General features: G+C 36.9%; 1 non-coding gene across 1 annotated transcript; it reads left to right on the forward strand.

The window, feature by feature from the left end:
• Positions 1 to 3,436: 3,436 nt before the first annotated feature.
• On the forward strand, positions 3,437 to 3,565 carry LOC130847236 (small nucleolar RNA SNORA25). The gene has a single exon (XR_009052020.1). It is a non-coding gene; the product is annotated as a small nucleolar RNA SNORA25 (small nucleolar RNA).
• The last annotated feature ends 1,148 nt before the right edge of the window (positions 3,566 to 4,713 follow it).

Here is a 4,713-nt window from a genome sequence, read left to right on the forward strand (position 1 = left end):
TCTTGAGTCTAAAATCTTCAGACTAGAAGGTCAGGCACAGTTTCTATGTTTCAAACCTAAGGAAGAATTGCTGCTTCTTCAGGAAATCTGTCTTTGCTCTTAAGGGCTTCAACTGATTGGATGAGGCCCACCCACATTATGGAGGATAATCTGATTTACCTCCAGGAAACTGATTGCAAGTGTTAATCACATTCACAAATACCTTCACAGAAACATCTAGACTACTATGTGACAAAACAACTGAGCACCATAGCCAAGGTGACACAAAGTGAAACATGACATATGGATTCCAAAAACTGGGTAACACTATTGTGTGTTTTTGAATTTATGTAAATAACATTGTGTTAATCATTCTTACTCAAAGCATCACCATTGTCACGCAGCATAAGCATCACCTATGGTCTCTATACAAATGCAGAATCTTAGGTCTACCCCAGATTTACTAAGTCAAAATCTGCATTTTAATAATATCTGCCTTACTTCCTACCAAATTCACAGAGATATTGAGAAAACTAAATTGGATGAAGAGCAATTTTAGTTTTAAGTGTATATAAAAATAAAATCAGTGTATACATTCCAGGAAACGTTAAGAATTCCCCTAGCCTTATTAATTACAATATAAGAATTAGCAATAGAATGAATAAATTGTGGTATATTTACACATCAGAACACTATACAGTCAGAATACAAACACATTGTAGCTACATGCACCAACACGGATAAATTTCACAAAAATTAATCTTGAGAAAAAAGACTATACACAGAAGAATATGTACTATATGATTTCACTTATATAAAGTTCAAGAAAAGTCAAAATGAACATGTCATATTTAAGGTTGTATATATCTGTCAGGATAATTAAAAGGGAATTAGAAAATAATCAGAAATGACCACATGGCAGGCTTGGGGGCAGAGGGAACCGATACTATTTCATTTCTTGACCTGAGCAGTGATTACATAGGTGTGCGCTTTATAATACTTCATTATCCTGGCACAAAAGCAGAAATATAGATCAATGGAACAGGAGGAAAAGCCCAGAGATAAACCCATGCACATATGATCAACTAGTCTATGACAAAGGAGGCAAGGATATACAATGGAGAAAAGATAGGTAAGTGGTGCTGGGAAAACTGGACAGCTACATGTGAAAGAATGAAATTAGAACACTCCCTAACACCATACACAAAAATAAACTCAAAATGGATTAAAGACCTAAATGGAAGGCCAGACACTATAAAATTCCTAGAGGAAAACATAGGAAGAACTCTTTGACATACATCACAGCAAGATCTTTTTCCCCCCACCTCCTAGAGTAATGGAAATAAAAACAAAAATAAACAAGTGGAATCTAACGAAACTTAAAAGCTTTTGCACAGCAAAGGAAACTATAAACAAGATGAAAAGACAACCCTCAGAATGGGAGAAAATATTTGCAAACAAATCAACAAAGGATTAATCTCCAAAATATATAAACAGTCCATGTAGCTCAATATCAAAAAAGCAACCCAATCAAAAAATGGGCAGAAGACCTAAACAGGCATTTCTCCAAAGAAGACATACAGATGGCCAAGAGGCACATGAAAATCTCAACATCCCTAATTATTAGAGAAATGAAAATCAAAACTAAAATGTGGTATCACCTCACACCAGTTAGAAAGGGCATCATCAGAAAATCTACAAGCAATAAATGCTGGAGAGGGAGTGGAGAAAAGGGAACCCTCTTGCACTGTTGGTGGGAATGTAAATTGACACAGCCACTAAGGAGAACAGTATGGAGCTTCCTTGAAAAATTAAAAATGGAATTACCATATGACCCAGCAATGCCACTGCTGGGCATATACCCAGAGAACACCATAATTCAAAAAGACACATGCATCCCAATGTTCATTGCAGCACTATTTACAATAGCCAGGTCATGGAAGCAACCTAAATGTCCATCAACAGATAAATGGATAAAGAAGATGTGGTACATATATACAATGGAATATTACTCAGCTGTAAAAAGGAATGAAATTGGGTCATTTTTAGAGATATAGAAGGACCTAGAGACTGTCATACAGAGTGAAGTAAGTCAGAAAGAGAAAAACAAATATTGTATATCAACACATATATCTAGAATCTAGAAAAATGTTACAGATCAACCAGTTTGCAAGGCAGAAATAGAGACACAGATGTAGAGAAAAAACATATAGAGGACCAACAAATAGAGAACAAACACAGAGAACACCAAGGGGGGAAGTGGGGCAGGGGCGGGGGAGGGAGGGGAGATGAATGAGGAGATTGGGATTGCCATATATACATTACTAATAAGAACAAAATATCAAATTGCACACTTTAAATATTTGCAGTTTATTGTATGTCAATTATATCCCAATAAAATTCTTTTAAAAATACTTCATTAGACTTCATTTAAGTGTTTTTGCACTTTTCAGTATGTTTTATTTCACAATAAAAGAGTTAAAGAGGGTTAAACAGAATAACATGTACAATGCCACAACATTCAGTAAATGATAGTTACACCCAAAAAATTTATCAGATATACTCTGCCTGGTTGAGAGTGGTTGAACTCTAAGAATTTCTTCAGGGATATGGTAACGTTTTAATATCCAAGTTTTATATTGACAAGGGTAGAAAACTTCATTTGGTAAACAGAGCAGCTTAAGTAATTTTTGAATGTTTAAAAGCAAACCTGGGACACAGTTTAGAGAGAAAGAAAGAAAGACATAAATTTCCCTAAACAAGAGAGTAACAGCAATTCAGGGGAGTGGGCTGGAAGCTTATGAGGAGAGCAAGTAGGTCTCAAGAGAAACATCTAGAAGACATAGGTACTCCACCCCAGGACTGAATACGGGCAAGGCTCACTTCCTGAGAGGGAGTGATGGATGAAGTTTAGGACAATGTCTAATATTAATCTTAACTTGTTGTTTGTTAACCAGACAACAACCTTATTATCTGATTATGTATTTATCAGTGTGGTGCATTCATCAGTGATCCCATTCCCAAAGTTTCATTAAAGGTTAGCCGCACACGACGCCTTATGATAGGTGGTAGTATAAGGAAATGAAGCAATAGAAATAATGCTCAACATGACCAAGACAGCACAGAAAGGGGACATCAGTCACAGAAGCAAAAAACATATAGAGGTCAGGGAATCCCTGGATGGAGAAGACCAGAGTAAAAGATGGCCAGGAGAAACAAAACCCCTGAAGCTCCTTCTAGATCTTGGAGAAGAAGCTGGATATCCTACAATATGAGGAATAGGGGATCAATTCACTCTATGAATATATTTCAGGGAAGAATGATTCCAGCAGTCTGAAGGACTTGAGGGTGCCAGGAAATGGATGCTTTGTCACCTCTAACTTGTCAGCATCCAGCATGAGAATTTAATATTCTTACCAACATCCTTACATGGCTTTCAATTAAATATTATAAATGAAGCTCATTTCCAAGTGGGCTTGTGGAGTTGTGAAACCAGGACCTCTTAACACTATGACCAGATATTGAAGTTCTCTTGAGGATGCCACAGTCACTTAATAGTGCTATGTGCTCCTGAAAAGATGTAGCCACTCTTAATCATGACAGTTCACCCACAATAATCCATGATTGGTGATGTGGGCAAGTAAATAAATAACTCAAACGTCAATAAAAAAAATTATAGGTGACTTTGGTCTCATAAAAAGAATACCCTAAAATCTCAGGTTAAAGACTAAAGAACAAAACAGGTAGGGTATCTGGTTGAAAACAAAACTTGAATCTGACAAGTACCATCCATGCTGCCCAGAAAATTTTGTTGTAGTCGGGTCAATTCCTTATGTCCCCTCTGTTTTCTCCCATAATTTTTTCTCTTTGCTGTAGAAAGGTTACATGTAGTCTATGGCCTTATGTTTATAAACATGTTTCCTTGATGTTAACTCTTAGGTCTCAAACAATTTTAAAATGTTGAGAGACCTTCAAGCTTATATAGAGCTTACTCAAAGTGAACTGGGAGAGGAATTTGGTTTCTTCTGCCCAGAGAGACACATCTGGGATGAAGAAGGTGCAGTGCAATGTAATCGCCCAAGCAACGTGCTTTTCTTCTCTATACCAACAACCACCCCCCACACCCTCCAACATACCCCTAAATGCTGATGACTCATATCACATAAATGTGGTGAGGCAGTGACTGCTCTGGAGGAGCTTGAAGAAGGAAAAACATGGTCCTGTCACTACACATTTAACATCCCTATATTGTCTTTCCAACATTTTATGTCAAGAGTCACATAGGCTAGTAAACAGGGAGAAAGTAACAAAAGCCAATCTTTCTTACATAAGGGCAATTAAAATTAAAAGTAACCTTTGGGACTCTAGACCTAGAGGATATAAAAGGCAAAAAGCACCATCACTTTTTTTCTTCAACAGGGTCTTCTTCCTTGGGCTTTATTATTGAGAGTCATACAATCATACCATCTGCCCCTCTCCTGAGTTGCCACTCTTTTGGTCCTTCATGACACCTGTATGTTCAAAATGTGATAGCCTCACATTTTTTTAATTTCTAAAAAATGCCCTCAGTGCCTCAAAGGCTTATTTGTTCATGCACATAATTTTTAAGATATTAAGGGACTGAAGAAAAGAACAATAATCTAGGCAGCCCCAGGCACATCAAGTGTGAGGAATCTTCCTCATTCTTTTTATACTCCTGTGATACTACATTGTGTTAAAGTATCATAGATCATT

The sequence above is a fragment of the Hippopotamus amphibius genome, chromosome 2, assembly GCF_030028045.1.
Source record: "Hippopotamus amphibius kiboko isolate mHipAmp2 chromosome 2, mHipAmp2.hap2, whole genome shotgun sequence".
NCBI lineage: Eukaryota > Metazoa > Chordata > Mammalia > Artiodactyla > Hippopotamidae > Hippopotamus > Hippopotamus amphibius.